Source organism: Diabrotica virgifera, chromosome 9 (assembly GCF_917563875.1).
Source record: "Diabrotica virgifera virgifera chromosome 9, PGI_DIABVI_V3a".
Taxonomy (NCBI): domain Eukaryota; kingdom Metazoa; phylum Arthropoda; class Insecta; order Coleoptera; family Chrysomelidae; genus Diabrotica; species Diabrotica virgifera.
The window spans coordinates 196,707,355-196,732,285 of NC_065451.1; the positions used below are offsets into that span (position 1 = coordinate 196,707,355).

Genomic DNA, 24,931 nt, shown 5'->3' on the forward strand with positions numbered 1-24,931 from the left:
TAAACACAACTAATTCATTTCAGATAAGTTCAAGTCCCCCTTTAAATATATTCTCTGTGTGCGAGCTCAGCAGTAATAAGATTCCATTACAGGAAAAGAATCTATACGCCTTCTTGCGAAAATATTTCTTTCATCATCTATCCTTGGACATTCAGTCTTTGAAAATTTTTTTAACGTTCAAAGCCAACTCTGAAGTGTAAAATTTAGAAATCTAACTGTTTGCAACTGAAAAAACAAAACGCTTAGGAAAAAAATCAGTTACAAAATGAAACAACTCGAATTGTTACACTTTGGAACTAAAATAATTACCATTTTATGACAAAATACATGTGTGACATCTTCACTGAACGTCATTATAGAGTTCTGAAGCTATTTCTTTGTGGCATTTTTGTAATTAACTATTCTAATTGGTAAATATGCCACAATTTAATTGAAAAAATAATTTTGCTAACGTTTCAACTTCCAATTCGGACGTCGTTGTCAAAATACAAAATATTAATATCTAATATCATTAATCCGAATTGGAAATCGAAACGTTAATAAAATTATTTTTTCAATAAAATTGTGGCTGATTTCCCAATTAGAATAGTTAATTATTGAGTTATTACCATTTGTAATTCGTAAATATTGGTTATTGAAGCACTTCCCAATATTTAGCAGGAAACACCTATAATTCAATCTTTTTTACTTATGTGTATTGTAGATATGTTTATTGTAGATATATAATATACATTATTCTACAGATATGTAGATAAAATTTATCCATAAATCTGCATGCAGAAGTTTGTGGATTAAAGGATGAATTTCTGTGTAAAAGAACAAGATCTAGCTATGACATTAGGAACCCTTTCAATAAAAAACATCTCTAAATTGTAATTAAAAACCAGAGGCTTAAGAGTTAGATACAATCTGATCAGCTTAACGTGACAGACGTACATAGAAGACTTACTATTGCAAAAACAGCTATGGATATGATGAAACTGGTATATCACAATTTGGACAAATTTAACCATAACAATGCAAACAAAGTTAAAGCTGGTAACAGCTCTAATTTTTCCATAGCCACATATGCATGGGAAACATGGATATTGAAGAAAGCAGATAGAAATAAAATAGACGATTTTGAGACCTCTCCGCTTTTTTAGGGTTATATATTGCTATTTTCACTCCCATTTTCAATTTCTCTTACATACTATCAATAGAAAATGTTACTCCCTTGGGGAGTGACATTTATCTCAAAAATTAAGAGAATTTGTTTCAAGATTACAGCATTTTCGGTTTTAGTTAGCCACGCCTACTTTTACGTCACTTTCTCTTACCATTTCTACTCCCCGAAATTCAAGAATAAGGGCCCAGGTTATAGCTACACCCCCATTTTTTTTAAATCAAAGAGAGCCATGAAATACTTCATTTAAAAGGTTATCAAAAATCGTATTCCAAAGATACATAGAAAAAGAACACCCGGTAATACTGGTCTTTTTCCCATAATGCTTCTTTTTCTTCTTTAAGTACCGTCCTCCAACCGGAGGCTGGATGCCATCATCACTACCATTACTCTATCTACCGCTACTCTGAAGGGTTCTACAGAACTGCATTTAAACCAATCCATTAAATTCTTCAATCAGGATACTCTCCTTCTTCCTATAATCCTTCATCCACTTATTTTTTCCTGTATAATCAGTCTTAGCAGTTCATATCGCTGTCCCATCATTACGTGTTCTAGATATTGTAAGTTTCTTATTTTTATTGTGTTTATTATTTCGTATTCTTTGCCCATTTCTCACAATACTTCCTTGTTAGTTTTTTTGTGTCCATGCTATTCTAAACATCCTTAGTCCAGGAACCAAAGCTTTTCACCTCGCAATTTTTACAGAATGGATCAATTTGCTTGAAAATTTGAAAATAAGTAGTGGATAGTATATGGATCAAAATCTATATGATACCGACAGGCGCTTTTACCATGGGGGTGGTCGCCACCCCATCTCAGGGGTGAAAATTTTTTATTATATTTTAACCGCAAAAGTTAATAAAAACATTCATTCTAAGCAAAAAATGTTCCATACATTTTTTTGATAAAATTAATAATTTTTGATTTATTCGCTATTGAAAGTGTTAGTTTTATATCTAAAAAATCAATGTTTTTCGATGGTATACTCATTTACGATTCACTCAATTTTTGCCGTAGAACAAATTCTATAAAACCAAGTTCTTGGGAATTAAATTACCTACAATTTCATTTTTAAACATTTTTTCGTATCTTTGATGCTAATCTTTCTATTCTGAAGAAAATTGCGTTTTTTACCAAATTGGAAACATTCGTTATTCGCTTTAACCGTCAGTTTTTTAAAAACTAACCATTCTAAGCCAGTCAAACTTTTAGAATCTATTAATAATACATAAATCAAGAAGAATAAATAAGTCCAATGACTAAAAACACCGCTAACTTACATTAATATGCTTCCAATTGGATTTCTTCTTTTTTTTTCAAAAAAATATATTGATTTTTTACCCGTAACTTTTTTATTTTTTATATTAGAAAGTTCGTTAAAAAAGAATTTTGTAGCTTCTTACAAGATCTATTAATATTAAATCATTTCAAAATTTTCAGTCACAAAAAGAGGTGGCATTGAAAGGGTTGGTAAAGGTGGTTTTTGCATGATATTACAAGTTTTAATTGTCAATAGCTCACTCAATTTTTGCCGTAATAAAAATTTTTGCAAACTATGTTCTTGGGAATTAAATAAGCTACAATTTTATTTTTAAATATTTTTTCGTATTTCTGATGCTAATCTTTCTATTCAGAAGAAAATGGCATTTTTTTTTACCAAACTACAAAAATTCGTTATTCGCTTTTAACTCCATTTTTTAAACTAATCATTCTAAGCCGGTCAAATTTCTAGAACCTATTAACAATACATAAGCCAAGAAAACCAAATCAGATCAATGACAAATTTTAATTAGGGTGGTGATTAGGTGGCTGTTTACGATCACTTTTTTGCTGAAAAAAAAAAATAGGAACTGACATTCTTTTCATTATAAGTCACTTAAATTTTTTAGCTAGAGATTTTTTTATTTCTGGAGATACATATTTTTAAATACATACTTTAAATTAGTTTCAACAAGTTATTCTCGAAAAATGCATAGTTTTCCTGTCCTTTGACTTTGAAACTACAATATTTAGCATTTGACGAAGAAGAGCCAACATAAAATAAAGTATAGCTCGATTACTATTGGTCCTAAAGAAAATAAAAAAAAATTATTTTGTTTATTTTCTTAAAAGGTACATTTTTGTTAAGTAAAGTTGTTTTAATAAAACGAAAACTTTTAGAGTTATTAGCAGAAAACTGATTAAAAACATTAATTTTTTCGACATAAAACTAACACTTTCGATAGCGAATAAATCGAAAACTATTAATTTTATCAAAAAAATGTATAAAACGTTTTTTGCTTATAATGAATGTTTTTACCAACTCTTGCGGTCAAAATATAATAAAAATGTCCACCCCCCGAGATGGGGTGGCAACCACCCCCATGGTAAAAGCGCCTTTTGGCATGATATAGATTTTGATCCTTGGACTGTCTACTACTTATTCTCAAATTTTCAAGCAAATCGATCCATTCTGTAAAAATTGCGAGGTTTTGTCCTATTTTAAGCTTCATGACTTGGACTACCTCCTGTAACACCACATTTCAAAGGACTGTAGTTTATTTATATGTTCTTGCTTCAATATCCAGCTTTCAAGTCCATATTGCAGTATTGAAAACACGTAGCATCTCAGAACTCTTACTCTCAGTTCTACTCTAAGGTCCTTATTGCAGATAATTGTTTTCATGTTTACAAACGCATTTCTTGCTATTTCTATCCTGACCCTTATTTCTGTTGTTGGATCAATATTGTCTGAAATCCAGGTTCCTAGGTATTTGTATTTATCATATTTATCAATTGTATTCTTTCTATCGGTACATTTCCCAAATGTATGTTTGTATAAGGCCTGGCGTAACTAAGCGGTAGTGTGCTTGGCTCGCGTGCCGGTAGTCCGGAGTTCAAATCCTACCGCCGGCGCCGACAAGAACAACTAGACATTTTTAAAACGTTTATAGGCCCCGGGTCGACTCAGCCTGAATAAAATGAGTACCTTGGGTAAAACCAGGGGTAATAATAGGCGGTTGAAGCGTAGCACTGGCCCTGTTACCTTCCTTGTAAACCGTAGGTCCTAGATATAGCAGACTACCCTGCCATACTCCCAAAGCCACGTGAGCGGTATAAAACGGGAGACTATTATTATATGTTTGTTTGTATATTTGTTTTTGGTCTTATTTGGTATTTTTTTATATTCATTTTCAGTCAATATTTTTCACAGAAATTTTTGAAGATATTCTTCTTTAGCGGCGAATCGATTGAGGGTAAAATTGTACATGATCCGCGCGCCTGCGCACACTGACAGTATGTAGTTCATTGCTAATCTTTCAAGATAGGTATGTATGTATCTGTAACCGTGCAAATAAGTCATTAAAAGAATATATTAGTGGTTTTAGGAAATGTATTATTTATTATAATTCTTGTGTTTTTGGATTTGTGTTTCCCTGTAGTAAAATAATAAAATATTATGTAAGCATAACATTTTTACACTATATGTCGCCGTGTTATGTAATTATATCCGAAACTTACATGTCTATTTCTAGGGCCTCGCTGGAGTAATGGGAAATGCGTTAGCACTGAGATTGGAAGGTTGCGGGTTCAATTCCTGGGCGATTCATAATTTTTTTATTTTTGGTTGTTTTAATAAAAATTTTTTGAAAGTGGTAGATAGGAAAGTTAGTTTGATTTTTAAATAAAATACAAATAACCTTTTAAGTACATTTATTTCGTTTAAATTACCTATTATATAATAGAAGAATATCTTCTTACGTGCGTACAAAGTACACACACATTCTTTTTTTGTTTTGCTTAGCAGTAATGGGAGTTGATGAGCAGAGCTTGCCATAATCATGGTGTCATCTGCATATCTTTTATTGTTAATAGATCTTCCGTTAATGCTCCAGACGTATTCAATGGGTGAAAGATAAGAAGATTTAATTGGCACAGTAAAAAATTACTTTAACGTCTTCAAAATGATCCAAGGTAATTCTAGCTGTATGAGGTTGCAGCTGGGGAGAGTATATAAAACAGAAGATGTGGATCCACTATCTCCTGGATGTAAATCTGCTGTAGAAAGGTCAAAGCTCTCATAGACATATGCCCTTCATAGCATAATTTCAATGGTATAATGCACACGTCTTTCCACATAATTTCAGGATCTCGTCTTTCACTACGTCGTCTAATCACCTTTACACGGCCATCATCCATGGTCAAAGGGGATCTGGATTCTTCAATAAAGAAAATAGTATTGTATTCGAGGTCTGAAATCCGAATATGAAATACTACATATAAGACAATTGAATCGCTTATTGTATAAAGGGAATAAGTCCACTTCCGTACGAAATTAAAGTGAGATATACATTTTGTTATACTAACGTCGACGGATCGATGAGTCTATAAAGGAAATTTGTATCTCTCACCGTACGCGAAATATCGCACGATAAAATTTTTGTTGAGCGTATAAAGGGAACTAGTCCGGGACTGATTACCTTTATACAATAATTCTTGTGGCGCCACCATCGTTTGTGGCACTTTGTCGTTTATTTTATTACTTCGGTTAGCTTACGTTCGTTAGTCTTACGATGTTTGTAATAATAAACTTTTTTTTATAAATAAATTAATAATTTAACTGTAGAGTAGCAGTACTATTTCGTCTTTTATTTATTGATTGTATAAAGGAATCAAGTCCCAGCCTTTAAAAACGACTTTTTGACCTTAATCGTTTTCAAAGCCAAGTTTGCTGTATCACATGTCACTCTACTAGTCTCCTTCTACATTTCATCTGTAAAACAAAATTTGATAGATCATCAAGTTTCTAAACTAAATAGTTTTTTTGTTTTTCTCAAAACTAAGTATTGTGGACTTATACCCTTTATTCAATTATCAAAGGAAAGATAGAAGGAAAGCGCGGATCCGGATGCAGAAAACCATCCTGGCTTAGGATCCTCTTCCAGTGGTATGGAGTGAGCACCACGACACTATTTAGGTCAGCTGTGGACAAAATCTACTGAGAGTAGACTACTGAGATCATAAAAAGCATCAAGCAGAGAAAGCTGGAATATTTCGGACATGTAATGAGAGGTCCCAAATATGGTTGCTACAAAATACTATGCGAGGAAAAATAGCAGGCAAACGCAGTCCAGGACGAAGAAGAACCTCATGGTTGAAGAACTTGCGAGATTGCTATGGTGTTGATACAAGCATGCTATTTAGGGTGGCAGTGAATAACATTAAGATAGCTATGATAGTAACCAACGTTCTGAAAGGACATGGTACATGAAGAAGAAGAAGTGGACAAAGTAAGGAACATCCGACTGATCGCCAATGTTCTGGGAGGACAAGGAAATTAAAGAATAAGAAGATTCGAGGTGTCAGTTTAACAGTTCTCTGCATCAAACCAGTCGATCACTTAGGTGCCTATGAGTGAGAAGTAGGACAAACTGAGAACAGTATGAAGTAAGTCCAAAACTTTAGATTCGGCAATAACAGTCTGAAATGTAATAGTCCGATCATGCGCTGGCCTATTACTTCTCTCTCTCTCTCTCTCTCTCTCTCTTTCTCGCTCTTCAATCCTGACCGGAGTGTAGTGGTCGACGTAATGTCGTGTATTGTCTCCAAAGATCTCTGTCTCTGGTCATTTTGCATATTCCTGTAATTTGATCGATCCATCTTGTTGGGGATCTTCCTCGTGATCTTCGGCCTTCCACCTTTCCTTGTATAATGAGCCTTTCCATGTTTTCTGTGTTTGCTCTCATAACATGTCCAAAGTATTTTAACTGTTGGAGATGGACTTTACTGGAGAGTCGTTGGCTAACTTTTAGCTCTCTTAAAATTGAATTATTTGTTCTATGGTCGGTCCAAGGAATTCGTAGCATTCGTCCTTAACAGAACATTTCAGTGGCGTATATCTTTTTTTTTTCGAATTTCTCAGGGACCAAGATTCACATCCGTAGGTCAGTATTGGGAATATTAAGCAGTTGATCAACCTCATCTTTAACGCTCTTGAAATTTGACAGTCCTTCCATATTGTGGTCATTTTTGCTGTGGCAACTTTTGCTAAATCACGTCTACGTTTTATCTCTTCCTGTAGTGACCCTGTGTTTGTGATTAATGATCCCAGATATAAGTATGAGCTCACAACCTCAAACTGATCAATTGTGGTTATGTGTGGATGATTGTTATGTAGTCTATCCACTATCATGATCTTTGTCTTTGATATGTTTAATTGCAGACCAAATATTTGACTTTCGTTTTCAACCAGTCGTATAAGATCAATCAGATCTGCTTGACTATTTGCAAGAAGGGCTGTGTCATCTGCGAAACGTAGGTTGTTTATTTTATGACCATTTATTGAGATGCCTTTTTTCCATCCTTCAAGCGCTCTTCTCATAATATGCTCTCCATATATATTGAATAATTGTGGAGATAGTATACATCCCTGTCTGACACCCCGTTCTGGATGAAATTCGTTTGAAAGTGTGTCAAGTATTTTAACTGATCCAGTAGTGTGTTCGTATAGTTCAGTTATAAGCGAAATAAGGTGTTGGGGTACGCCTACTTCTTTTAGTATTTGCCATAAGTGTCTCCACTTGACCCTGTCGAACGCCTTACGATAATATATAAAGCATATGTACAGTGGAATATTGAATTCCCTAGATTTTTCGATTATCTGTCTTATATTCAACAGGTGTTCTCGAGTACCTCTACCTTTGGTAAATCCAGTTTTCTCTTGTGGAATTTCTCTTTGAAGGAATGTTTTTAGTCTCTCATTGATTATATGTATCATTATGTTACTGGCATGTGATATAAGAGAAATAGTTCTATAATTGTCGCATTTATGGAAGCTGCCTTTTTTATGAATTGTCGTTATTGTAGATTTTGTCCAGTCTTCAGGCCATTGTTTACAATGCCATATTTGGTTACAGAGTAGATGAAGTAATTTTACGCCAGTTTCTTCTGTGGCTTTGAGCATTTCGGCTGTTATCATATCTGGACCTGGTGCTTTATTATATTTGTGCTTACTGATCGCGACTCTTACTTCATTTCCAAATATATCAGGTTCTTCTTCCACCTCGTCAGAGATTTGGTTAACAGGTTCTTGGAGTTGATCATCTTTATATAGGTCCCTGCAATACGATCTCCATGTCTCTGCTATATCTTCTCTGTTTGTTCTCAGAGTTCCAGCGTTGTCTTCAATGGCCCAAGTTCTGGCTTTAAAGTCTCTTGTTAAGTAGCGTATTTTTCTAAATAGATCTCTCGGCTGATTATTCTGATCATGTCTCTCAATTTCTTTGCATATACTTTGATAGTACTGTTTTTGTCTGCCTTGCATCTTCGTTTTATTTCTCTATTGAGGTTTCTTAAACAGATTTTTCCCTTTCACTATGCACGCTACTTTGACAAAGATTTCTTCTATTCTCGATGATTTGGATGGTTTCATCTGTTATCCAGTGTTTCCATTTCACAGGATTATTTATCTTTGGATGATCAATTGGTGTTGTTACACAATGTTTAAAAGTCTCCCATATTTCTTGTGATGTTCCGTTACGAATAGAGGGCATTATTTTATGTACTTCCTTTAGCAGGTCGTCTTTCTTTCTTAGTTCTATCCTATTACCTCTCACTACTGTAGAAATTGACAAATTTATTATACCTACTTATACCTAAACCCGGAAAACCTTTCAACTACATCATCTCATACGGACCAACGAGTCTTTTATCGATTCCAGTTAAATTACTTTTAAAGAATTGCAAGTTTAAGCGATGACAACATATTCGTTGTTTCAATTATCTAATATTTCATAGGAGTCGACGTGAAATAAGATGAATACTCGGTAACTAACCGACTACAACGAAAATGTGCACTTACAAATTCCAAGAAGCGTTCGACTCTATATCAAGTTTCGCGCGCTGAGATACATTTAAATCTCTCTGAAAAGGCACATCATTATCCTGTCTATATCTCTTATGTTAAAGTTATTAGACGTTCATTATATTCCTTAACAAAACTACACCATATTCATGCACCTCATCTTAAATGAAAGACTATAAAGAAAATCTGCAATGACGAAATTTTATTATTTGTTTAATGTATGGCATATGGTAAGTTTACAAGCTCTGGAGGAAAAAGGTTTAAAACTTAGTAGGACAAAGACAGAGTATTTGCAATGTTCATTTAAAGATGGAGTTACTACAAATAAAATGGTATCTTTGGATGGTGAACTGATTGTAAAAAGCAATAGTTTTAAGTACCTGGGATCGGTATTACAGAGTAATGGAGAAATAGATGGAGATGCATGCAGTAGAATTAGGGCTGGATGGATGAAGTGAAAGGAAGCGAGTGGTCTGTTGTGTGACAGAAAAGTTCCAATGAAGTTGAAGGGAAAATTCTACAAAACAGCCATAAAACCGGCTATGATGTACGGAACTGAATGTCGGGAAGTGAAAAAGAAAGAGGAACAACGAATGCATGTGGCGGAAATGAGAATGCTTAGATGGATGAGTGGAGTGACAAAAAAGGATAAAATTAAAAATTAATATATTAGGGGAAGTCTAGGTGTGGCACCAATTGATGCCAAAATGAGAGAGCATAGGTTGAGATGGTTTGGTCATGTTCAACGTCGAGACGCTAATCACCCAATACGAAGAATTGCTGAAGTGCAGATTCCTGGAGGGAGTAGGAAAGGAATACCAAAGAAGACCTAGGGGGAGACGATAAGGCAGGACATGTTGGTAAAGGGGATTAACATTGATATGACCCAAGATAGAATTGTATGGAGAAATGCAATTAGGGAAGCCGACCCCGCATAGGGATAAGGCAAAGAGAATGATGATGATGGTAAGTTTACATAATAGGTATATAAAAATGAGCCAGTAAATAACAGATTGCAGTGTATGGGTTAAAAAGATGTAAGAACATTGTTACATTAGCTACCTGTCAATGACCTATTAGAGGATTCGATGGGACCCCAAGTAAACAAAGCTCGTCTACCCGTTCAAGTAGCTTAGTTCTAAAACCGCCACGATGTCTCTTTGGAGCAATTTTACTTATTCCAAAGAAGATCTTGAAAATTTCTGGCGATGTCTAGAAACAGTGCTGGAGTATTTAAATAAATATGTTTTATTGTACGATTCAGGGTCGATTTCTCATACCTGCGTTAATCTATGGTTCAGTTGACTGAGGTTCACCGGTGAACTTCGCTTTTGTTTGGAATGAATTTCTCATTGTCAGTGCACGTTCTACAGCTTTCGAGAAATGCCAATAGATGGCAAAAGATAAAAAACTATCGCCATTTTTTACGACCTTTTTATTCTGTTTTTGAATAAAGTTAAATTTAAGTATTTATATTCAAATAGTCATTTTAATAATTATAAATAAATGTAATAAAAACAAAAATAATGTTATCGTTTATCGTTAGGCTTAATATAATAAATTAGGTTATATTTATATTTTTTTATTTATATTATGTTGGATAATACAAAAGTTAAGTACTTTAACAACTAGTCATTTTCTTCATCAATACAGGGTGTTTGTAAATAAGTGCGACAAACTTTATGGAGTAATTCTGCGTAAAAAAATAATGACTGTTTGCAGTGGCGGCTCGTGATTTTTACAATAGGGGAGGCTATACCTAACTGTAAAATATCTAGACAAATTTGCACTAGCAAAAAAATGCGCCAAAAAATGTTATTTAAGGCCCCATCTTTTGACCATTTTTTATTTACATTTCATAATATCATCCTAATTCATAATTTCATGATATCATCATTTTAAAAATAGTTAGTCTAAGATTAAAAGTTGAATACCAAAGTTTGTGTCGTTTATTTGTTAACAATTCCATCTATTTGTAAATAGATACCTATGCATATCAAAATAAATACAGATTTGAAGTTTTGCAGTCCATACATAATGAAGCTTCAAATTTTTTAAGATACTCGACTGAATTTTTTTAATTCTAAACGCGGCCTACTGCGAATTTAAAAACACGATAAATTACCGATATTTTGCTTTGAGTTAGAGATATCGGAAAAAGTTATTTGAGCAAGTTGTTCCAAATATTATCATAACCCCACATACCAAATTTCATAACAAAATTCGCACTTTTAGATTTTTCATTATTTTTAGTCAGAACCCTAAAATTCGTTGTCCCGAGACGCACCCAACCACCCAACGGAGCTGAGAAGCTATTCTGCCTCCCTTGGTATATCTCCGGGCAGCGTGTGATGGCGCCGTCGTAGATGCCACTGTTAGGAGACTGGGTCTCCTTAAACGCCTGCTGCGCTGCACGGAGCATTAGCAACGGAGAATGCTGGGCTTCTCGGCTCCGTTCGTGCATCTCGGGATAACCCAGGGTCCTGCCTACAATAATATGTAATAAAACTGAGACGCGATCATGCGTTCTAATGCTAATGCTCCGTACGTATGGATAATTAGTGATAATATGGAATTTACACGTTGTATAATAGTGAGAGTAATTGTTGTTTTCGCGATTCATGATAAACAAAACAGTATAGAGTGTGTAAAAAATTTATGGGGAGGCTGAGCCTCCCTTGCCTCCTCTGACGAGCCGCCACTGACTGTTTGCTTTATAAAGATATGTCAATAAATGCTTCGTTTCCGAGATACGGGATGTTGAATTTTTTCTTACAAACTGACAGTTTATTTGTTACTCTAAATCCGGAGATATGCAGATGAAATTTGGTAGGTTTTAAGAGGTAGTAATTGCGCATTTTTTGACAAACGAATAAGAATTTTATATTCGCCATTGGCGTGCATACGGGTATAAATATTTTAGATACATCCCGTATGCACGCCAATGATGAATATAAAATTCTTAATTGTATGTCAAAGAATGCTCAATAAATACCTTTTAAAACCTACCAAATTTCAGTTGCATATCTCAACCGGTTTTAGAGCAACAAATAAACCGTCAGTTTGTAAGAAAAAATTCAACAAAAAGGGTTGTCGAGCTACTGATGAAGATGATGATGATTAATTTGTTTTGTTGTATAATCCACTTTTGCAATACTTACGTGATATAAGTGGTTAAAAATAAATTCAGGATTTCTTTTGTAAATTGGCAACAACAATTTTGTAATCTGACGTAGATAATGACTGCAAAGGGATTTATATTATACTAACCATATACGAGTAAGAAAATGTATTCGGATACTACTATCATAAATCTCTTAAGACTCTGACCTGACGGTTCCCTTTATTAAAGATCACATTACCTGATTAAATATGTGGCTTATTCCCTAGATCCTTTAATTAATTACCAGGAAAAAGTATTATGTGTTCCAAATTTTTGTCAGATAGTAATCAATTTTTATGAAGGTTAATAGCAATTACTTGTTTGGTTATTTTTTTAATTTATCTCTCGGAGAAAAGCCATGTAAATGAATACATAAATAAATTAATAACTCAATTCAGAGTGAGTTTTTAGTGTGACATTGGTCAATACATAATTCCATTATGGTTTAAATAAATAGTTATTTGGCGGAAATACAGGCGATGATTTTCTCCAGGCTTACATAATATTCTCAAATAATGTTCTTATTCACGTTCCATCTTCTACTGAAAGTTGGATATCAATATGGCAATTCTTATTTTATTTACAGCAGCTCTAAATAGTTGGTTAGAGCTGAGACTAAACCATTCCCTTAGATTTTGTAACCAGAAGGTTCGTATTCTTCCTGCGTCTCTTTTATCTTTTATTTTGCGCTCCATAATCAAACGTAGCAGAATAAAACTAGGTCTGTATACTAAAACTAGGTTAATTGTCTGTATAACTTCTTCCCTTTTTTAACCCTATCAAGGACTACAATATTGTTTATTCATGATGTTCATAGCACTCTTAGATAACACCAAGGCAAAGCTTCCAATTTCTTAATTTCTAATTGCTTCAATGTTCAAGACTCAGATCCATTTTGTCCTTGCTATTTCTATATAGCTTTTATTTGACTAACTAATGTTCCTCGATATTTGTATTTGTCTACCCTGTCCATTATTTATGTATATTATTAATATGAAGTGCATCTTTGTCCTTTGGATGTTTTGTAATGACCATGAATGTTGTTTTCTTTAAGTTCATTTTAATATGTATCATATATGGCACACTTGTTCAGCAGTTCCAGTATGTTTGTCAGTCTTTGTAGAGTTAGTAATATGACAGTGTCATCTTCTTCTTCTTGTGCCACTCCTATCGGAGATTGGAAATTATCAACGCTACCCTGACCTTGTTTACAGCTGACCTAAAAAGTTTTTGAGTGATGCAGCCAAACCACTCTCTCAAATTCCGCAACCATGACATTCTTCTATGGCCTGGATTCCGTTTTCCTTCTATTTTTCCTTGCATTATATTTTGAAGTAATGCGTATTTATGACCTCTCATCAGGTGACCCAAATACTCGAGTTTTCTTCGTTTTATCGTTAACAAAATTTCTGGGTCTCTTCCTATCCTTCGTATTAATTCAAGGTTTGTGATTATTTTAACCCAACTTATCTTCAGCATTCGACGGTAGCACCACATCTCGAAACTTTCAATATTTTTTATGTCGTTATGTTTGAGAGTACAGGCCTCTACACCGTACAATAGCGTAGTAAACACGTAGCCTCTTAGCATTCTTAATCGTAGAGGGATGCTTATATCTCTGTTGCAGAAGAATTTTCTCATTTTTATATAGGTGGCCTTGGCAATTTCGATACGTCTTTTATTTCATTGTTTTGGTCTTATCTCCAGTTTCGTTTATTAAAGTTCCCAAGTATTTGTAACTTAATACTTTTTCAATTTGAATGCCGTTTATACTAGTATGTGTTGGTTGTGTCATGATTTTACTGAAGACCATATACTTGGTTTTTTTGATATTAATGTTTATGCCATAATTGTTGCAAGCAATATTTATGTTTGTAAGTAATCGTTGTAATTCTTCTACTGTTCTTGCAACTAGTACAGTGTCATCCTCGTCTCGAATATTATTTACAACCTCTCCATTGATTACGATTCCTTCATTTGCTTCCAAAAGGGCTTCCTGGCAGATGCTTTCACTATATACATTAAATAGCAGTGGTGACAAAATGCATCCCTGTAGTACTCCTCTACGTATTTCTATTGCTTTTGATATCTCATTTTTTATTTTGATGTTAGCTTTCTGATTCCAATATAAGTTGAGAATTATTCGCAGATCTTTATTATCTATGTCTTTTCTTTCAAGAATGTCTCTTAGTGTCATCTCTACAGTGTCATCGGCATGCCTTATATTATTAAGGATTTCACTATTTATGATCATCCCATTCTTACACTCTCCTAAAGCTTCTTGGAAGATGGCTTCGCTCTATATACTCTTAGATTCTTCTCATATCATCAATTCTTATGCCCGCACTTCACTCTCGCCGAAGTCGATCGAGGTTCAACAAGTACAAGAGTGTAGACGGCCACATTGTGTAACTTTGCCTCACTTGGTTCTACTTCCAGTCTCTGTCGGTCTAGCGGTCCGAGTCAAAAGGATCTTTGTCGGTATCGAGTGTGTAGAGAGGGTACTTCGGACTTCGGTCAACTTTGGCGAAGTAACTTCGCCGAGAGTGTGGAGCCCGCTTATCAATATGCATTTTTAGAATGAGTACGTACTATACAGGGTATTTAACCAGTTATGACCATTTTTATTGCGAAATCGATATGAAATAAACACACTGGTTATAAAGAAGGAATAAATAAATATGAATTTTACATAATAAGGTAAAAAATATGCTCCAGTTTTCAAATCAAGTTTAAGAGAAATCATTGACACATATTCGTATAAAGGGTCACCTACAAAAGAAAATTACGAAGTGTCATGTCATACATTTTTTCTCTTTTGGATATTCTGTACCATAATGGACGGATCGACCAATTTCGCAATAAAATCTCACCCTGTATATACATCTTTTTACACATTATTTTTTTATTAAGTAATATTTGGTTGCAATAGCCACATTTTGGCCCATATAGAAATAGAAATAGAAATAGAAATATTTATTGATCCTTTCAAACATTTTTACAAATGTATAGGTCAGGTCATATACATGATTTTACATTCTAGAACTGTAATATAACTGTTACAAGCTAACATGGTTCAGCTACAAAATTTTATTTAGGAACCTAACATCTAACACGTGATAACATATATTACAAAATAACATATTTGGACATACACAAAACAATTTATACATAAAAAATAAAAGAGTTTAAAAGAGTTTAAAATAGTTTATAGGCTATTGTCAAGGAATTCTTTGACTGAATAGTAGCATTTATCTAATAATAAATTTTTGATTTTATTTTTGAAACTGTTAAAACTAGCAATCTCCTGCATTTCATCGGGAAGTTTATTGTAAATTTCATTCCCATAAATTTAAAACTATTTTCTAATCTTGATGTTTTAAACTGGGGTATTCGGAGCTTATTAGAATTTCTTGTATGGTAATCATGTCAATGAGCATTAGTTTCAAATTGATTGAAATTTTCTTTGACAAACAGAAGAGTGTGATAAATGTACAGACTATAGAATGACATGATTTTGTATTTTATAAACGTTGGTTTACAAGTTTCCCGAAATTTTAGCCCGAATATTTTTCGAATATTTTTTTTCTGAGTTACAAAAATTTTACAGCTGTCAATAGAATTTCCCCATAGTAGTATGTTGTAACTCATATGACTGTATAATTTAACAATGTATAATTTAACTCTATTATAATATGCCCTAATAGCTAAAACTTACTCAGTATGAAGTACCATACACATACAAAGCTGTAAAATATTTAGAAAAAGATGTCATAACACCTATATAAAAATTTCAAAGAGAGACAGTACAAATTGAAGAAAGATCAACAGAAGAAATAAACATAAAAGGCGGAACAAGCAAGGTAGTTTTTTATTGCCAACTCTATTTAATCTATAATCAGAACACATTATTAAGAAGGCGATTGAAAACGAAAAGTTGGTATAAAATTTAATGGAATTTTGACTAATAATACTGATGACACCATCATGATTGCACAAAATCTAAACGATTTGCAAAAGCTATTAACAAGAATAGTAGTCGAAGCAATAAAAGCACTGAACCTCTGAAAAAAAAACGACAAGACGGATCTTAATAATTCTTTTTGCATTCGATTCGTGAATGCGCCAGGAAACTTTGTGAACTGAAGCCATTATATAATATTGAAAAACTGCATACAAAAATGCATTCTTAAAGTGCATCTCGAACGGAAAATAAAAAAAAAGAATGTGTGTGTACTTTGTACGCACGTAAGAAGATATTCTTCTATTATATAATAGGTAATTTAAACGAAGTAAATATACTTAAAAGGTTATTTGTAATTATTTTAGTTAAAAATCAAACTAACTTTCTTATCTACTACTTTCAAAAAAGAAGAATATCTTCAAAAATTATATAATAATATACTTACAATCATAAAATCTATAAAAAAAAAATAAAAAAATAACAACTTGCTTTGGGCTTGAACCCACTTCACGTCAACCGCGCCGTACGAAAGTTGACGGCATTTCAAACTGCACCACATTCGCGTATACGTCATGTGGGAATATACACAAACTAAACGTTTACACCTTAAATTTATATGAATTTAATAAAATTATTAGTTTGGTTTTTGTCGAAATAAAATACAACAAAATATAGAGTAAGAAAACGATATATGAGATGAAGATTTGTAGAAAGTTTGTTCGTAATCAGATTATGTAAATTAAAGCATTGCCTACTAATAGATAACTACATTATTTTGTTTACATTTTCCAAATAGATAGATATTGAAACTATTAGGTATTTCCAACTGAAACATTTAGAATCACGTACCTGCGGCTTTTCAAAACTATTTAAAAAGTCACTATAATTATAAATTTGATTTTATTTCTGTCCACACATCAATAAAAACTAATATACAATATTTTTGTTTACCGATAACCTCCATATTGAACAATTATTGACAGATCATTTCAAAATTTCAACACCCAATCAGAGCCCGTATAACGACTAATACCATACTGTCGATGTGCGCATGCGCGCGGATCAATCAAATTTTACCCTCAATCGATTCGCCGCTAAAGAAGAATATCTTCAAAAAACGACAAGACGGATCTTATACGCCAGGAATACGCCAGGAAACTTTGTGACCCCGAGCCATAATGTACAGTGTGTCAATTTGAAAAGTTGCCACCCTCTAAAATTTGATCCCTAGAGAAAATCTAAAAATATGCAAAAACACGTCAAATTTATTTGTTAGGGGGACATTTTGTAGATCAGTTTTCAACTAAATTGCATTAACACTCTAGCGAGAGCGAACACAACCCCCCAATATTTTATGGAAAGGGGGGTTGAGTGATACCTCATTTTAAAGGCCATTCAATTACCTTTTCAAAAATACCACATACCTTATATTTATTTTCAGTACTTTTGGAAAAATCATGGACTTAATACTCCAAAAAATTCTTGGAGTTCTGAAATCGATACTTAATATCTTTATATTTTTACTTGATTTTTCCACAAAATACTCCAAAAAATTAAATTGAATTCAATTCATGGAGTTCAATACTCAAAATAAAAGAATGTGTGTGTACTGTGCGTGTACGCACGTAAGAAGTTATACTTCTATTATATGATTTCTTAAAAATAAATATACTTTAAACAGTTTGTTTTAATTTTTTTAAACACCAAACTAATTTTGTGCTTACCGCTTTCAAAAAAAAAAAAATAAAAAAAAAGGTATAGGATTGCACTGGATTCGAACTCAAGGCCTCTCGATATCTGGCCGAATGCTATACCAAATACGCTACAAGGACTGTGTCTGTATCGTAACTAACTGTTCGTAGTCTGTATACTAGTAGACTAACTATCGCAGTCTGCATGTAACGTACCTAATGACAATTTACGGTAACAAACAGACTAACAGACAAGATGATGTATTCATCATCACCATTTTTTATTATTATTTTCAGTCGTCCCAGGAACGCAACACATAAATATTACAATATCATTTTAAAGTTTTCTACTTTAAAATGTATAATATATGTCTGAATTGGCGATATAAATGAGTCAGATTAAATAAATTATTAGAAGAATTTTTTACTAAGCAACAACATTTTTGTTCAATTTATTAATATTTTGTATTTAGACAACGACGTCCCATTTGGACGTCGAAACGTTAATAAAATTATTGTTTAGTTAAATTGTGGCATATTTCCATTTAGAATAGTTAATTACAAAAATGCCACAAGGAAATAGCTTCAGAACATTAAATAAAGTCATCTTCCAAATTAACAATGAGCAGGTTGAAAAACTTGAGATATATAACTATCCGGAAACATATATGAATGAAAATAACGATAACACCAAGGAAATTACAATAACAATTGAGAAAGTGAGAAGCCCCTATCCAGATTTAAGCCAAATGCAGAAGAATTCAGAAGAGTAAGAAAGAAAAAAGTCTATCAAAAGTCGAAAACTCCAATATTTAGGACATGTTATGCTGGGAGATAAATATCAAATTTTACGAATTGTAATCGGATATCGAATAATCCAGGGAAGAATTGTAGGAAAAAGAAATACAAGGAGACAAAAGATGTATGTGGTGCTACATTCAAGATAATGGTTTTGGAATTTTTGCTTGTTTAGTCTACTGTTCTGTGCAGCTGTATACAGGGTGAGTCATGAGGAACTGTACATACTCTTACCTCGTATGGAGGCCCCTATGGGGAATAACAAATGACCATCAAAAAGTGTCTGCTCCCATTGTTTAATAATATACAGGGCGAGTTTCGCATTTTGACAGAAATTTGTAATCGTCATTATTTTTGAACGGTAAGATCGATGTGTCTCTTATTTTGGTCAATCGTTACACTATTACCACCCAATCAACTGATTTATTCAAACTAAAAAAAAATCAGGTCGGGCTTTAAAAAATTAGTTCGTTTTGGTCTTAGAAAAAATTTCACCCTGTATACGGTTTTTGAAAACGCTAATAAGCATTTTACAAATTAGACAAAGAGGCAATTAAAATGGCATATTTATGTTTTTCCCCACAGGATTACTTATTTTTTCTAAAAAAAATCAAATTTGACTATGAATTAAAAGTTTGGTGAACTGAACCATAGATTTAAAAAAATTAACTTATATTACAAAAATTAATTTTTTTAATAAATATTTAATGTATAAGTTACCACCCAATCAACTGATTTATCCAAACTAGAAAAAAATCAGGTCCGGCTTTAGAAAATTAGTTCGTTTTGGTCTTAGAAAAAATTTCACCCTGTATACGGTTTTTGAAAACTCTAATAAGAATTTTACAAATTAGACAAATAGGCAATTAAAATGGCATATCTATTTGTTCCCCACACGATTACTTAACTTTTTATAAAAAAAATCAAATTTGACTATGAATTAAAAGTTTGGTGAAGTGAACCATAGATTTAAAAAAATTAACTTTTATTACAAAAATTATTTTTTTAACAAATATTTAATTTATAAGGAATAATACCACCGCTTCTCGTGCTTACGCTTTAAATAATACAACCGTTTTAGCCAATTTCCAGAATTTCAAAAGGAACAGTTGTTTTGAATAATACTAAAACGTCATCCTGTATAATATTTGTTTCTCAAAAAGGAGATAAACTAATAAACTTAAATTAAACAAAAACAAAAAGAAATATTTTCCCCGTCGTTTTTTGCATCACTACCTTCTCACCATGTATTAATACTATGTATGTGTATAAAAATGATTATATCATTCATAGGAGATTCTGACCAATAGAAAGCTACAGAAATCTGAATTAAATCGATAATTTTTTATAATCTCCCGTCGTTAGGTATATTACGTCAGATGCCCTTCGTTGCTACGAAAAAATACATTCAGTGACATTAATGACAATTAATGTTTTAAAAATTATAAAAGTGATGACTTTCAATCGTCAAATATTTATAAAAACTGTGTGTTTAATGGTACTTACATAAATAAATTACAATAAAATTTTGGTTTTGAACAGTTTTATTCATGAAATAATCGCAACAAATTGCACTCGACCTCTGAAATTAATATAGAATTTTTGCTCTCGTGACACTTAATCTCTCTTTGCTCTCGTGACATAATTTCACTCACCTTCGGCTCGTGAAATTAAAACTGTCAAAGTTTCACTCGGGAAAAATTCAATAATTTTAGAGCTCTTGTGCAATTACTACTGATTATTTCATTCATAGGAGATTCTGACCAATAGAAAGCTACAGAAATGCAAATTAAGGTGATAATTTTTGATAATATCCCGTCGTTAAGTATATTACGTCAGATGCCCTTCGTTGCTACGAAAAAATACATTCAGTGACATTAATGACAATTAATGTTTTAAAAATTATAAAAGCGATGACTTTCAATCGTCAAATATTTATAAAAACTGTGTACTAATTTGTACTTACATAAATAAATTACAATAAAATTTTGGTTTTGAACAGTTTTATTCATGAAATAATCGCAATAAATTGTACTCGATCTCTGAAATTAATATAGAGTTTTTGCTCTCGTGACACCTTGACATAATTTCACTCGCCTTCTGCTCGTGAAATTAAAACTGTCAAAGTGTCACTCGGGAAAAATTCAATAATTTCAGAGCTCTTGTGCAATTACTACTGATAATTTTACATTTTCGTTGTTTGAGTACATAATTTGACTTTTTGTTCGCCATCGTTATTATTTATTTGTGTTTCTTACACTATTTGTATTTTTTTGAATATCATATTTTATAAAATATTTTGCCGAATCTACTTGCCAATGTAGCCGCCCGAGGTATGTACTTTATGCACGATGGGCATCACCACATTTCTTAGTTGCTTTTCGTCAACATCTTCATGTAACTTATGGAAATAGGTGGATAGGACGCGGAGGGCCTCATGCATGACCACCTAGATCACCTGATTTTAACCCTGTGGACTATTTCCTATGAGGTCGATTAAAAGAAATGGTTTATCGAAAACATATCAATACGCGACAATAACTTAGTAATTGATAAAATTATTGATTCTTGTAACATTATTAGAAATGATCCCTTAACTTTCAGGAGGTCTATTAGACAGTTGATGGTCCGACAAAGGTGGATTTCATTTTGAAAATCTGCTATAAATCTCAAACAAAAATTTGTTTTATTGTTTTATTTGCTTCGTGATTTCTTTTATGTATGTATATTATACAATTGTTGTACACACATACAGTCGGAAAAATGAAAGAATACCCATGAACGAGCATATAAAACACGCTGTATTTTCCTGTCATCGTGTCACAAAGAAAATTGCCCAGCGCAAGTACATGTAATAATTATTGTTACATGTACTTGCTCTGGCCAATTTTTTGTGTGACACGGTGACAGGAAAATACAGCGTGTTTTATATGTTCGTTCATGTGTATTCTTTCATTTTTCCTACTGTAGATATTCTTTTTACTTAAACATGTAAATAAATCCGTTTATTTTTTTCTAGTTTTAATAAATCAGTTGATTGGGTGGTAACTTATAAATTAAATATTTGTTAATAAAAATTAATTTTTTAAATAAAAGTTTATTTTTTAAAATCTACGGTTCACTTCACCAAACTTTTAATTCATAGTCAAATTTGATTTTTTTATAAAACATTAAGTAATTGTGTGGGGGAAAAATAAATATTCCATTTGAATTGCCCATTTGTCTAATTTGTAAAATTCTTATTAGAGTTTTCAAAAACCGTATACAGGGTGCAATTTTTTCTAAGACCAAAACGAACTAATTTTTTAAAGCCGGACCTGCTTTTTTTCTAGTTTGAATAAATCAGTTGATTGGGTGGTAACAGTGTAACGATTGACCAAAATAAGAGACACATCGATCTTACCGTTCAAAAATTATGACGAATACAATTTTCTGTAAAAATTAACGATTGTATATTATTAAACAATAGGAGTAGACACTTTTTAATGGTCATTTGTTATTCCTCATAGGGGCCTCCATACGAGGTAGGAGTATGTACAGTTCCTCATGACTCACCCTGTAAAGGGGCCAAATAACACTGATGATAACTAAACTTAGAAACGAATACGACACATGAAGAAGAAGAATGATCATATGCGTGCTTGGTTTACTCTGATTTACAGATTCACATAAGTTTAAGTAAATATTGGTTTGCTTTCAACAATTTTCATTTTACTTGTTGCAGCGTATGCAGTTCTTTTATAAAAAAAAACCTACATAACACAAAACAAACAATATGACACCCAGAAAAGACCAGGTATATAAAAAGGTGGTATAATATAACCCCATTTCGTTTCACATGTGGCAAATGCAAGTTTTTTTATGAAAAAGACACCTAAATAGCACAAAACAAAAAAATATTACACTTAGAAAAGACTTTTAGATAATATTTATATAATTAAGTAATATATAATATTTTTCTACAACCATGTTAACAATGCAATTTTTAGCACTCCATACGAGCGTTAAAATGCTACTTTAAGGCACTAGTGCTTTAAAATATTTTTAAGGCACTGCAGTTCGTATTGACCGTATAGGCAATTTTGATGTAATGTCGAAATAATATAAAAATGGAATGTCAGTCAAGTTCAAGTAAAAGTTTTTGTAGATATTGTCCTGTATTTACGTTTGTAGAAAAAATATTGTATGATATGCGTGTTAAAAAGTACATTTTTAAGACACTCATGTGAATTGCCAAAACTTTCACATGCGTGCCTTAAACGTGTACTTTTAACACTTATATCATAAATAACTATTATATAAAAAATAAAACCTATATTTTAAGCAAATATAATTTCTTTGATCATTTTGTGTATTTTAATGACATTTTGAAAAAAAATCCATTATATCAAAACAAACGAAGACTACAATTATTACATTAATACTCATAGAAATATTATTCGCCAAAGAAATGAAATTTATTTAAAATTTTACCCAAAATGATACCGATACCGGTTGAAGTTTACGTCAATAGAAGTTTTAAATTTAAAAATTAAATTAACTTCAAGTTATTCAATCATCAATAGCAGTCAAGACATCTTTTTATATTTCAAAATAAAAAAAATTGTTATTATCTCTTTTGTTTTATAGAAATTTTATAAAAACATTCTAACAAAGGCTACAATTATTATTTTTAAACTCATACAAATAATATTCGTCAAAGAATCAAACTTAATTAAAGTTTTACCCAAAAATACACTGGTCTAAGTTTACGTCAATAGACGTTTAGAACTTTAAAATTAAATTCACTTATTGTTAAGTTATTCGCACTGAAGCTCGGCCGTCACGATAACAACTGAAAAGCGGAGGTTACAGATCATAGTTGGCCGTGTGTACCTGCCGCATCTAGCACGCCGAATCTGCGAACTTTTGGCCAAAATGTTTATTGTGCCTTTTTGTTATTGGTAGCGGCAACTGTTGTTGTCCAATGGTCGTAAGTAAATATTTTTTGAGATTTTGACCCAATTAGTTCAATTAACAGAATAGTATACGTTTACCTACCCCATATTAATTATGTTAAAGGAGATAATACAAAATATAATACATTCACCGGCACAAAATTCCGCCACCCAAAATTTTTGATTAAGTTTGACAATTTATAACTTTATTATTTCTGCTCCGATTTTCAAGATTCTTGCATCAGTTTGTAGGTATATGTATTGATATCGTTTGGTATTATTCCGGTAACAAAAAATTTTTGCTTGTATGGCATTATACAAGGGTAAATGGAAGCATTGTATTTTCTCCTAACTTTAAAGAACTCTGTGGAAAAATGGAAGAGCAGATTTTGTTTCAAAGTCCTGTGATACTATCCCAGAGGCATCACTAAATTTTGTTTTTTGAATTATCCGAATATCTCTTTTGTTGTAAGAGCTGTACCGTTTTTTGTAAATAAAAACACTGATTGACTCATAAAATACAGGTTGGATTGATAAGATTAGAATGGTCCGCAAGCAGCCCAGATCTCAATCATATTGAGCATTTATGGGATGAATTAGAAAAAGCTATTCGCCGCTGTCCTAGGCCTTCAGAAAATTTGGTTCAGTTATGGCTCTCGTAGAGGAGTATCGGGCTATTCCCCAGGCAAGGATTATAACGGTACCAAAGTTATTTGAAATTCCGATCCAGTTTACATTTGTAACATTATCGTTACACTCTGTATATCATGATCGTTGGGACCGCGTTATTGCGTGGCATTGGATTTGTGAGTTGTGTTCGTTCTCACAGTGATCGAGTCGATAAAATATTATTTCCTCGCATGATGTGTGTTTTTGTTGATCGTACATTTCTTAGGATTTTTAGCGGTGAATTGGATCATCCGAGATTGTTTTGTGTACGTTATCTTTTGCCATCAAAGAATTTTAATGGTTTTTCCAGACTGAAGTCTGAAGTTTTGTTGATAGATAGTACCCATTAGACTCTGATTACTGTCGTACCGACTTTCAAGCTGTGGGAAGTGTTTATGTTAACTCATAAGTGTTTGGCGATAATAGCTCAGAGAGCACACGTGTTGAATTTGTTAATTTAGCAATTTTCTGTGGGAAACGCGAAGCTTTGGCTGATGTCGTTTTATAATTTGGATTCCTCAAGAAGAAGATTTATGAGTTCAGAAGGTGTGGCTAAAAGTATGTCAAGCAACTTCTTATTGGCAAAGATTAAATTTATTGAGTGTTTTGAATCTGTAATTAGTTATTGAGTTCTTGATGGGAGTGAAGACTTCTGATTCTGAGAGAGCGTTGATTTTGAGAGATGGTAGTTTGAGGAG

General features: G+C 32.6%; 1 protein-coding gene across 4 annotated transcripts in view; it reads right to left on the reverse strand.

The window, feature by feature from the left end:
• LOC126891999 (transient receptor potential cation channel subfamily A member 1) overlaps positions 1-24,931 on the reverse strand; it is a 313,637-nt gene that overhangs the window by 193,242 nt on the left and 95,464 nt on the right. Inside the window, exon 1 of one of the 4 annotated variants that reach the window (XM_050661385.1) lies at positions 23,354-23,432. The exons of the other annotated variants lie outside the window; for them this stretch is intronic. The gene's annotated coding sequence lies outside the window, so the exon portion shown is untranslated. Of the gene's footprint in view, positions 1-23,353; positions 23,433-24,931 lie in introns of those variants that run through there. 4 annotated transcript variants of the gene reach the window in all.